This window comes from Pipistrellus hanaki, assembly GCF_964339955.1.
Source record: "Pipistrellus hanaki genome assembly, chromosome: 1".
In the NCBI taxonomy this organism is placed as follows: domain Eukaryota; kingdom Metazoa; phylum Chordata; class Mammalia; order Chiroptera; family Vespertilionidae; genus Pipistrellus; species Pipistrellus hanaki.
In genome coordinates this window covers 6,620,668-6,633,200 of record NC_140503.1, presented here as the reverse complement: position 1 = coordinate 6,633,200, position 12,533 = coordinate 6,620,668, and the positions used below count along the sequence as shown (strand labels likewise).

The window sequence follows — 12,533 nt, the reverse complement described above, 5'->3', positions numbered from 1 at the left end:
CCATCGGCCGCGATGCGTGCAGCGACCACGCCGGGACAGACACTTTTGAGAAATTATCTGCCCCATTGAAGCCGTGTGCTGCCCCCCGCGGTGCCAGGCCGGCCTGGAAACGGCCGTTTGGGGTAGGGGTCCCACCCGGACTTCCCACAGTGGGGACCCCGGGGTTGGGGAGCGAGGGGGGGGGCCTGGGATGCAGCAACTGCTGTCTGTCAGGAGACGCTGGGCTGCGAGCCAGCTCCGAGAGGTTCCAGTCGGGGACCTCGCTGGGATCGCTCCCCCCCAACCCGGGGGCCGGACTGCCTGGGGGACGGCAGCCAGCTGTTGGCCTACCCCACCCAAGGCCCCGGGGGGGTTTCCATGGGAGAGGGATTACGGCGGCCCCTCCTGCTGGCCCGCGTCTGGTATGCATTAGACACAGGGCTGAGGGGTTCCGTGCGCATTAGCTCCGCGGGGCTCCGTGACCCCGGCCGAGCCAGGACGGTCCCGCGTTCCCTGAGAAAACTGAGCCTGGCTGAGGTTGGGTTACTCCCTGGGGCGCGGGGAGTCCAGCTGCAGGCCCTCCAATGCACAGCTGCCGTTAACTTGTGCGGGCCCGGGGCCTCCGAGCGTGCAGGGCAGGCTTTCACGGCTGGAAAGGGGTGTCCCGGGGATCCTGGGAAGCCGGACAAATGTGGGGCGGGCCCTGGGGAAAGGCGAATGACCTCTGCACTGTGACAGTGACATTGGTGATGTTGGGAAAAGAGTTCATTTCTGCACTGTGACAGTGACATTGGTGATGTTTTTGAAAGAGTTAATTTTTGCACTGTGACAATGACATTGGTGATGTTTTTGAAAGAGTTTAATTTCTGAACTGTGATGACCTTGGTGATGTTGGTAAAAGAGTTAATGTCTGCACTGTGACAGAGACATTGGTGATGTTTTTGAAAGAGTTAATTTTTGAACTGCGGTTATGGTTTTTAAAGCTGAAGGGTTCTCTTTTTTTAGAGATACATACTGAAAAGTCCTCAGAGATAATGAGGTGGAATTGGCTTCAAAACAGTGGGTGAGGGGCGGGTGCGAGCGGGGGGACCGGGGGAAGGACAGTGGGAGGTCCGGATGGACAGAGGGACGATAGCCACCACAGCTGGGTGACAGCGACACACTCCTGTGCTGTTTGACATCGCTCCTCATTACAGGGTTTGAAAATCAACAAGGGAACTAAGGGGAGGACAGGAGGTCATTCGAGAGGGGCCCAGGGTCTCGGTGGAACCCCGGGCGGGAAGCTGAGTCACAGGGTGCAGAGGGGATGAGAGGGGCCCAGGCCTGGGGGAGCAAACCACTCCAGACTGCTGGACTGGGAGCTGGGGCTACAGGGCAGAACGCCCCCTGCGTCCCCCAGGCCCTCCTTCCCACGCAGACCCCCCCCCCCCGTGCTTCTCCCCACTTCCCCACGCCACCTCTCCCCAGCCCAGGGCCTCCTGCACCTCCAGGTCTCTCTACCTTGCAGCCCCCCGCCCTGTGCTCTCCCCAGACGTCCATCCGCCCTCCCCCAGAGCCCACTGCCCTGCCCTGGCCCCTAGACCCTCTTTGTGGCTCTGTCAGGCCCCACAGCACCTCCCGCCCCCAGCGCTGAGCTGGCTCCCTCATGTTTCCTTCCCTGCTCTGCTCAGCCTGGCTGGGAAGAGGCAGCCGCAGAGCTTTCAGAGGATTTGTTGTTTTTATGCTTTTCCCTTTTTTTAAATTTTTTTTTTTTTTTTTTTTGCTTTCTGGGGAGGACAAGGGTCGACGCTTTTGCCCTAAAGTATGTGCCAAGCGACCCTCGCGGTCCTCAGCCCCTCTCCTCCCCATCTCTCAGCCCCCTCCCTCTCTCCCACCAGGGGTACCACTGCAAAATGACTCACCCTGCACCCCGGGTCCACTGTAGTGGCCCCAGACCCCCAGGACCACCCCTTCTCCCCCTCTCCCTCTTTCTGGCCCCCCGGCAGCTGCCAGACCCTCTGCACCCTCAGTTTCCTGGACTCCCCCCTCCAGCATCCCGCACTTCCCACTTTGGGAAAAAAGCGGCCCGGGACAGCTCCCCGGCCCCTGGCAGCCTGCTGCATTGCAGCACGGCTCTGCGAGGGAGGGGTGCGTGTGCTGGCGCCACCCCAGGCAGGGCGGGCCGCCCCTCCAGGGGCCCCCGGCCCGGGAAGGTTGGCCCCACCACACTTCTGACGCAGATTCAGGCGCCACCGCATAAGGAAAACAGCCAGCCCCTCCCGAGGGCCTCTCCCCCTCCTCAATTTCCTGCCTTAAAATGTGGCCCAGGCAGCCCCCTTGTGGCACTTGGGGGCGCCACAGACTCTCGGCTGGAGTCTGGAGGGTTCAGACCGTCTGCTTCCACCGCACCGTGAGTTGGCACAAATCTTCGCAGGGCCCAAGCCTGCCTGCCTGCCGATGCGGCAGCTTCCCCCCTCCCCGTCCGCAGGCCCCCTCCCGCCCGCCCCGCCCGCGCGCCGCACTGAAACTGTTGACTATTGCTCTGGCAAGCAGACAGGTGTCTGGAGACCGAGGCAGAGGTAGGGGGCTGCAGAGAGAGGGCCTGCGAGCAGGGGCTTCCTGGCAGTGACGTAGCTCCCATCTCCCTGGCGCAGGGAGGGAAACTGAGGTGCAGGGGCTCAGAGCGGCTGTCTGCGTCCGAGAGGGGGCTGGGGGACCTCCCCCAGGAGTGAGTCTAGTGGGGAGGGGGCAGTTCCCTGTGGTGAGGGGCTGTGGGTGTCCACCCTCCCGGCCCTCATCCCCTGCAGAGCCAGCCCTCCCCCAGGAGGCAGCTCTGGCCCAGCTCACTGTCCACACAAACAAGCCCAGCCCTCCCCATCTCCATCTGCAATCTGCTTGGAGGTGGGAGGGGGGCGGGCCCTCCCCACGTCAGGGCAATAACGCCATCCTCATAAGCCTTTGCCCATAGGTGCTACCACCTAATTTTGAATCTGCCCTTCACAGGGATTGGGCCACAGAGGAGCCTGGGATCTCAGGGAGGTGCTTATAACTAATCAATCCGTCCCTGCCCACCCACGTCCCCCCAGCACTCGGCACAGCACAGCCTCGCTGAGCTGTTCGGCTGCAGGGTGCTCTGGGAGCCTCCTCGGACAGACTCGGGTCCTAGCCCAGCCTGGCCTCCTCCTCACACCGGCTGAGAGACGGTGAGTAGGGGACTTCGCTTCTCCCTGCCTCGGTTTCCTCATCTACCTCACAGGGTGCTCGGGGCTCCTGCCGGGGAGAGTCGGACGCAGGCAGCCCAGCTCGGAGCTTGGCCCCTACCTCGGGCTCCATAAATCTCAGCTGCCATCATCTCCCTTGATCACTTGATTTACAGTGACTCACTCCCTGCTCTCTTTCCCCACCAGCCTGAGCTTCGAGGACAGGAAGCCACCAGCCAGCATCCAGCTCAGCTCGGTGTCCGGCTTCCCGGTCTTTCCTGCTCGGCTCTGTGCCCGGGGAAGGTAGGTGCACTAGGGTGGCCTGGGGGGGAAAGGGCATGGATGGGGGGCCGATTCCCACAGTCTGTGGGTACCTAAGCCCCGGGGCTTCTCTCCCTCAGACACCCCGTCTACAATGCCCTTCTAGGAATGGAGGCAAGGGCAAGGGGAGATGTGCCTTGTGCCTCTGACCCCCGGACCCCTCGGGCTGCACATACAATGCAATTCTTGCTTTATTAAACACAGATGTGGGCTTCCGTGTCCTTTTTACCGCTAACTATATCCAGTGTGAGCTCCCGGGCCTACGGCCCCTTCCGGCCGCGCCTAACGGGGTTGGCGTGCGTGGCTAGGCCGGCAGAAGGGTCTCCATGCCACGTACGGGGTCCCCTCGGCGTCCCGTGCGAGTCTGGAGAAGGCCAGACCTGTTTCTCTCTGGCGACGCTCCTTCCGTGCGTGCCTCCCTCCCTGGCCGCCTGTGTGTACTGCACCGGCCGTCAGGAAGTTCCTGGTGTGAGCTGAGCTACCCTCACCTCCTCGAGCCTCCCTTCCAGCCGGTGGGAGCCCCTCTCACAGCCTTTCCAGCGGGGAAAACGGCGGCTCAGAAAGGTGAAGGGAACTGCTGTGGTCACAGATAAGACTGGGAGTCAAGCCCCCGGGCTGCCTGACCCCGGCGGGAGGCCCCCAGCACCGCAGCGGCTGCCTGCGGGTCCCGCAGCGCTGTCTCCGCGGCCGCGGCAGCGAGACGGCGAGGCTGCGGCAGGCGGACCCAGGGCCGCCCGCCTGGTGGCTCCTGCGGAAAAGGCAGGGTTTGCAGAGAGAGCGCTTTCTCCCTGGCAACTAGCAAGGGGGCCATAAAAACCTGAGAGGGCTCGCAAGCCGCTCTGCGGGGAGATCCAGAGCAGCTGGACGTGGGAGGGGAGACCCGCGCCCTCCCCTGGGCTCCCCGCGGAACAGCAGGGCCCAGGGCCCGGGTCCCGGGTCCCGAACCGCAGGGGCAGGGGCGCCGGGCAGGTGTCGACGGCCCCGTAACCGGGACCGCCACCGGAACCCCAAAGCCGACCCTAATTGGGGAGCTCGGTCCGCCGCACAGGAAGGCGAGGACCGGGCGGGAGCGGGCCGCCTGCAAAGAGCGGAGGGCAGAGGGGGTGAGGGGGCTGCCGCAGCCACGGAGGCAGATGCAGAAAGCAGGGGAGGGCTCGGCAAAGCGGCGGCGTGTGCGAGCCCTGAGCGGGCTGCTCCGGGAGAGAGGGAGAGCTCCCTGTGGCTGGAGGCATCGAGCAGAGAGGGAGGCAGGCCGGTACTTGGCCGGAAGGCTGCAGCACGGCTCCCTGCCCGGGCTGGCAGCCCGCACGTCTAGGCCTTAGAGCAGCAGCTCCTTCGGAGCCGAGTCCCCGAGCGTGCGCGCGCGAGAGGGGCCGGCTGCAGAGGAGGCAGGCTGGGGTCAGAGGGAGGATGCACGCGATCCCGCGTCCCTTGCCCTGAGCTGAATGGCAAAGGCACCGCTGGCTGGTGGAGCGCTGCTTCTGTCACAATGAGGCAGTGAGGGAGAGGAGCAGAGGAAGGGGGTGAGTGCTCGGGGCCAGTGGGGGGCGGTGAGGGGCTGTGCTGCAGCCAATTCCCCATCTCAAGGGCCAGACCACCTGGAGGAGAGGCCCAGTTGCCCACCCTGGCTCCCAGGCTCACAAAGGCTGGCCTGCGTTCTCTCGGGGGCAATAGCCTGGTATAGAGGGTTGGGGGCAGCCTTGGGGGGGGGGGATAATAAAGAAGGGATTCTGCTGAGTGGAGGGGCTGGCCGGCCGGCCTTGGGAAAAGCAGGGCCCCTTCCTCAAGGCTGGGCCGCAGCCACCAATCCGGCGGGTGCTGGACCGAGCCTTGGATGCTCGGGGGTCCTGAAGCCCCTCTCCCGGGGCCGGGGCCGGGGCCGAGGGGCCTGCGTGCTGATCAGCGAGGCCAGCTCTGCAGTCTGCGGCGGGCTCCCTGTGCCCGTTCAGGGGGCCTCCGTTCCCAGGAACTCTGGGTGGAGGGGGGATTTATCAGGGGACCCCCGCTAGACCAAGCTCTGTTCTGCAGTTTCTAAAGGAGTTTTCTAGTCTTTGTTCCTAGTGCAAGCCCTCGGCGTGTGTGTGAGTGTGTGTGCGTGTGTGTGAGTGTGTGTGAGTGTGTGTGAGTGTGTGTGAGTGTGTGTGTGTGTGTGTGTGTGTGTGTGTAAAACAGGCTGGTTTCAAGGTGCAGCCTCTGCAATGACCAAGCTGCCCTCGCTCCCCATTGGGGGGTCACAGAGGCACCTCCAGGGGCAGGAAGATGTGAGGAGGTGGGAGGCAGCAGGGACACGGGGACAGAGCCCCCTGCCCCTGCTGCCTGCGTGGTCCCCCGCCTGACAGCCCCATCTGCCAGGACACTGCCTGTCAGCGGGGTCCCGACTGCTGCCCAGACCCACCGTGGGGAGGCAGCATCGTGTTGCAGGTGGAGGAGAGCGTAGGCTGGTTCCCCACAGACAGACAGAGAGACAGACAGACAGACTGCGGGCCCCCCCCCCACCCGCCTCGGGGCGGCTATGGGGCCGTTTGTTTCTGAGAGCCCCGTTGTTTGGCTGTTCTGCGTCGCTGCTGTGGTCTAAATCTATTACATGACTGATGCGGGGAACATGTCTGGTAGAGAGGTATTTACACGCGTGTTGCGGCCTCTGCGGCATTTCACGGCCGCGTCGGCAGAAGTCAGGCACGTTAAGAAATCACGCAGAGAAAGGTTTCTGGTTTTGGGGGGGGGCGGGAAGCAGGGGCTCAGAATATGCTTACAAAGCCAGCCGCCCACCCCCGTCCCTCCCCAGCCAGAGGCCTGGGGTCTTCAGCCCCATGATGGGCAGGCTGGCTGGGGAGGGGCTCCCTCCTGCTGAGGAGGGGGCTGTCCCAGGCCCCTGTCGCCATAGCTCCCTGGACTGCAGATCCAGAGCCCCCCTCCTCCCCCGTCCCCCCTCCCTCGCCACGCCATCAGGATGCTGGGGCCGCAGAGACAGGGGCAGCTGCCTTTGCCGCAGAGAAGCAGGCGGGGCGCTGGGGGGTGGGGGGGGAGGGGGAACGGGGGAGGAGGACGTGTCTGACCAAGCCTCCCTTAGAGTAAACAGACCCAAAACTCGGAGAGAGGAGCCTTTGTGCTCCGTGGCCGGGGAAGCTGACTTCTGTGAAAAAGGCAGCACACACGCCGCGCTCCCACCCGGGCGGGCGGGCTGCGCCCGGGCACAAAAACCTCCTTCAGCCTGGGCCCGGCCCAGCCGCGTTTTCTGTGAAATTTAGGAGCAGCCGGGCTGAGCCAGAAGTTCTTCCAGGAATTATGAACCTCTGGAGACTGTAACCACTGTTCCTTCCGACCCGCCCCTGCCAAAGCCCATAAAATACGAGCCTGAAAAATCTGCCTGAAGAGCAGCCTGACATTTTACACAGATTTATAAAAGAAAATAAATAAATAAACGGGAACTCTCCCCGAACTTTCCAGGAGAAGGCAGGGAGAGCCAGCAGGGCAGCCCCTGCCCGGCCCCCGGGGGCTGGGACAGGCCGGGTCTCCCCTGTTCCCCGCGCCCCGGGGCAGGGGGTCTGCACTGGGGCTGGGGGCTTGCATCCCCGCTCACATTGTCTCTGCGCCTTTCTGTCTCCTCCGAGGGGCTCTGAGAGGCGCTGGCAGAGCTTTGGGAGGGGTCTGGACGGACAGGGTTGCTGGTTTTTGCTGGGGATGGCGTGCTGCCTACAGGGCTGGGGCAATCCTTTGTCTTGGTCTCCCTTGGAGCCCGTGGGAGATGTTGATTACCGTTTTACATATCAGGAAACTGAGGCAAAGGACAACCCTGGGACTTAAAAGGACATGCAGTATAAGTCAAGAAACTGGGTTTGTGTTCAAGATAGCCTGCCTCTCAGGGCGTTTCCTACTCTCCAACCCCTGACCCCTGGCCCCAGAGACACAAAAGGGACTAAAACCTTGATCATGCCTTTTGTTCCCCCCCCCCAAAAGCGGGTACATCTTCTACCCCAAGGGTGATGGTGCATTTGGCATCCTAGCCCTCCGCACCAAAGCTGGTGCTCTTTCTAGAACATTCCACACTCACTGAGGTCCAAGCACCACTCTCAACCCTGTGCTCTCCCCAGAGCTGCCACCAACACCCCAGTTGGTGGCCCTGTTGTCACATGCAAGGGTGTTTCTCGTGTCCTGGGACCAGTCCCATTCCCTCGGGGGAGGGGCCAGCCATTTCCAGGCTGGAATGATGCCCTGAAAACCCGCGGCTGGCACTCACCGCAGGAGATCTACTCCCCTCTCCAGATCTGTGGACCCCAGGTTCCGGGGCACGGGCACAGGCAGGGCAGGACAGTATAGGGCAGCAGGGGTGCCAGCTGGGCACCCCCCGAGGCGTGTGCGTGTGTGTGTGTGTGTGTGTGTGGCGTGCAGTTCGACGGTATTCTGAGCACTCACCGCGCCGCAGAGCACACAGCTCCGACCTCCGACACTGCGCCATCGCCGGGGACAATGTGCGGCGGTTTTCGGTGACGGGACGTCAGATGCAGGCGAGGCAGGGGCCGCCGGCCTTGGGCAGGAACAAAGGAGAGGGCCTCATTAACATGTAGCCAGTTTCCTGAATCCCAGAAAAATGCAAAACACTGTCTGGGGCTGGGACGACCCATCAATGAGGCATTACAATCCCGGGGACCACACTTTGCTGGACTTTTGAATACATTTGGTCTGGCATGGAGAGGGTCAGGTAGCTTGGGGGGCTGCAGCAGCAAGCCCAGGGGCAACGGGGGGAAAAGGGGGCAACAGGGGGAGGGCACGGGGCTAGGGAGCTTCCAGCCAGACCCTATAGGTCGTACGTGCCAGGCGAGGCTCTTGGACCACGTCCCAGAAGCTCCGGGAAGTCAGATGGAGGATTTAAAGCAAAACAGTGATAAGGTCAAAATGGCATTTCAGAAAAGACCACTCGGTGAAAATAAACTTTGCAAACTGTTTAGCCCGGCGATCCCACCTCAGAGCTCGGGGGAAGGACCCGTGTTTACAGATTGAGCCGCAGCAGCAGCAGAGCTCCCCGCAGGGTCATTGGCCACAGAACAGAACGGCTCAGAGCGGGACCCACGGAGGTTTTTCTGTGCGGGCTGCAGATGAGCGGAATCACATTAATTAAAGCCTCGGTTCCTGATCTGCCCTCATTCATCTCTGCCAGGGAAGCTTACATTTTATGCATTCACGTTTGTTTATTTCCTCATCTATTCTAACAAGCACCCACGATCCTGTCGGCCACCCCCAACGATGGGGACGTGGACCAAAGCTATTGTGCATGCGCGCACACACACACACACACACACACACACATGCACACACACAAATACACACATGCACACACACAAATACACACATGCACACACACGAACACACACATGAACACACACACCAATGCAAACACGGCTGGGATTTTTCGACAGGAGAGTCCGCTCAGCCGTGGTGCGTACATACCCCGGAATATTAAACAGCTTTTAAAAGGCATGAAAGAGCCAGACCCATTGTCCCCTAATGGACCCTGGTGTTTTGTGCGGGCCAGGATTCATCATGATCCTTTGTTCATAAACACTTTCTCATCACCGGTCGGGGCATGTCCCTGCTTTATGCTAATGTATGCATTCATATATTCATCTTTAATAATGCCATAAACGCTTGGGAGCCCACTCCCCCAAATCCAGACATTAGCAATTACTCACACCTGCCTCCCCTCGCCATCCCCACGGGGCGAGGACGGAGCGCGCGTTCGTGGCAGCGGGGAGGCGGTTAAATAAACTCCGGTGCGCGGCTCCGGGGAGCCCCCGGGTTGCTCTGCGGAATGGCGTCGATCTTTATCATCCCCGAGCAGGTTCCCGGGTGAAGAAAAACGAGCTGCGCGGGAAGGAAACGCGCGGGGCGATATAGTTAATGCAGAAAAATAAAGAAAAGCTTGCACTTCAGGGTTCAATGCCTATCCATATGCAAATACGGAAACATATCTGCAACCATAACCCTGAAGCCCGCCACAGCGGCAGTGAAGGGGAGGGGGTGGGGGGGAGCTGGGGTGGAGGGAGAGCTTGGGGCTGGCGTTTGCTTTTGCGGGAACGTTCATTTTCAGTTAACGGGCGTGTTCATTATCCATGCATTTCTCCGTAATTAAAATACGCTTTTTTTTCTTTCTTTTTTGCGAGGGGTTTATTTTAAAATACAAAAGGGAGGACGTTTTGGCGGATGGAGCAGAAGTGGTCATGTATTCCCCCCCAAAATAAAAAAACAAGCTCTGCAGACACAGGGGTTCACTTTATCCCAAAGATCATCCCTTTTCGAGGGTCCCACGCTCTGAAGCCAGAGCGGGAGCCTCTGAGTGGCATGTCCGTGACAGGAGGCCAGCAGGTGTGCGCCCGCCCCGGGCTGTGCTCCCCCCGCCAGGCCCCCGGCCCCCCAGAGCCGCCAGCGGGTGTCTGCCAGGCACCCATCGGGGGGCGCCTTTTCCCTCGCGGTCTTTAAGAGGCCCTGAAAGCTAATGCCCTGGCCGTGTCCTCGGGATTAGCTAGCTGGGACATGAATGTGACCTGAGATCGGCCGGGGAGAAGGGGACATGGGCCTCCGGGGAGCGGCAAAAACGCAGCTCACATGCGTCAACAGCCGAATGGCTTGCTGGCACAGCGCCGGCCTTGCTGGGTCCCCCGACAGCCCGGGCCCCGTGCAGAAGGCGCAGCTGCCGTCTTTCCTCCCCGGGCTGCCCCGAGGGGACGTGGTTGAAGGACACGGGTATTTCTAGCGGCTCAGTTTCATGGAAGGGGCCAGCCTTGCAGATCTGTGCCCCCTTCGTGTCCGCTGTAGGACATGGCACCCCCTCAGCTGGCTCAAGCAGGGGGCTGCATGCACCCACTGCCATCTGCAGATAAAGGCATAGGCTGAGGCCCCAGGACCCCAAGGACACAGCACTAAGCCGGCTTTAAACCCAAATGAGCCTCCACCCTCCTGCCTCTGCACATAGCAACGAATGGGTTCGTCCGGCAGAGTCCCTCCTCCTTACACAGATGGGGGCCTTCTAGAACTTTCTTCCCCTCTGTCCAGCACAGCCTGCTTTTTTACCTTGACTTTGTGCAAAAGAAATGGGAGTGCAGGCGAACCAGCTCTGTCGCCTTCCCACACGGGGGGCTCTGCTGCCTGTTACACAGCATTTTATTCCGGGAGAGGATCGCCCAGTGTCTGAAATCATTTTTCAGATGCAAAAATATTTACAGTAAATAAAAACAAAAGGCCATACCCAGATGGAAGTTACCTGTGCCACCTGCAGACACGGGGGCAATTCGCCGTGACGGCGGCCCACTCCTCCTGCGGAAACCTAGGCAGCTGTCAGTAACGTTGTTAGTTGATGTAAGAGAAGTCCCTGGGGTCCCGGGCCCACCCTCCCCATCCCCATTCCCCTGTCTTCCCTCTGGCCACATGAGAAGGGCTGTCAGAGGGACAGTGAGGGGACAGATCCACCCAAAGGAAGTGCCTACTGCGTGCCAAGCCTTTCGTGTTATTTCCTTTAAGGCAGCAAGGCAACACTTGAAGCAGGAGGAGGGGGACCTATAGTCACTGGTTCAAGGTCACGCCCTCCTCCCAGGGGATCATGCCCTCTCTGCCCCTGGGCAGGCCCCACGAGCCCCAATCACAGTTGTCAGCACCTTTTCATATCAAAGTGAGAGATTTTTAACTCCTCCCTCGATTACCTGCGACAGGCAGAGGAACTGCAGGATTCTGGGTGTTTTAACATATTATTTTATGACTACAGAGTCCCCACCTCCTCTAGGCCCCTCTCTCCCCGGGAAGACTGTCTGTGTCACAGGGTGGGCAGGCATACCTGTCTGCTGGGAGCTCGGTGTAGGAGGTCCTGGCACCGTCTGGGCGGGTGTGCCACCCCCTGGCCTCAGGAACCCACCGACCGACTCGCTGCCCTCCAGGGGGCAGCGAGCCTGGGCTGTGGAACCAAAGGCTCGAATTAGTTCCATTCTGAAGGGTTCACATATTTACAAATTGTTCAAATATATAAATCAGAAACAAATAAGTCCTTCACAGACCTGAGATTCGTTCCCAGGCCAGGCATCTGCTCCCTTCCTGGGAGAAAGCCACCGCCTTGCCTCTGGCCACCTGGGAGGAAAGAGAAATTACTCATGGGTCCAGCCAGGACGCAGCCCACCTGTCCCCGCCTCCCCCTCCTCCCGCTCCTCCCCCTCCTCCAGCCCCACTGCTAACAGCAGCCCTACTGTGTGCTGAGGGAGGCTGGGCAAAACACTATGAGGGTCCCCCAGGATACAGGTGGTTGAGCGTCAACCCATGAACCCAGTCAGGGCACATGCCCAGGTTACAGACGCAATCCCCAGTAGGGGGCGTGCAGGAGGCAGCTAAAGAGATAGATGTTTTCTATCTACCCCTCTCTCTTCCTCTCTCTCTAAAATCAATAAAAACATATGGGGGCGGGCAGGGGAACGACGCCCGCCACATAGTGAGCACTCAGGCAAACCCACGGAGAGACCCAAATGCAGCCAAACGTGGGGGGGGGAAGGAGGGCCGTGATACAGTCACGTGAGAACAGCTCCACGTACACATGTGAAGGCTGTCCTGTGGGAAATGCATGCTGGCCACACAGCCCGGACTTGCACATTAAAGACATTCATTTATCCCGTAACTTTCTAGAAAGAAGCTCGGTTCCTGTCCACCCGACGGGAGCCCTTCCACTGACTTGTGACTACTCGCATCAAAGGTAAGACGCGGGCCAGAGGTCCCATGCTGACCTCCCCCCGGGGCCTGGGGGGAGCCGGGGTGGGGGGGGGGCGCGTAAAGGGGTGGGCCGGCCATCAGGAAGGAAGGTTAAAGGGCGCCTGTGGTACTCAGCATCTCTGTTCAAATACTCGGGCGGCTATAATCAGCAGGTCCTGGGCCAGCTGTCCTCTCCCTCCACCAAATTAGCCAAAATGAATTGGGAATGACCAAATTAGCCAAAATGAATTGGGAATGGCCCCATGTGCTTTTCGGCAAGACACAGGCAGACTCTGAGACCCCCCACTCCTCTGGTCCGGTCTCCCATTGGACTAC

At 60.6% G+C, this 12,533-nt stretch overlaps 1 long non-coding RNA gene across 1 annotated transcript; it reads right to left on the bottom strand.

Annotated features, from left to right (window-relative positions):
- Positions 1–8,550: 8,550 nt before the first annotated feature.
- LOC311625790 lies at positions 8,551–11,590 on the bottom strand. Its single transcript, XR_014795566.1, has 4 exons — positions 11,519–11,590; positions 11,302–11,418; positions 10,735–10,805; positions 8,551–9,338 (listed from the first exon to the last, which is right to left on the bottom strand). It is a non-coding gene; the product is annotated as an uncharacterized lncRNA (long non-coding RNA).
- Between the last annotated feature and the right edge of the window lie 943 nt (positions 11,591–12,533).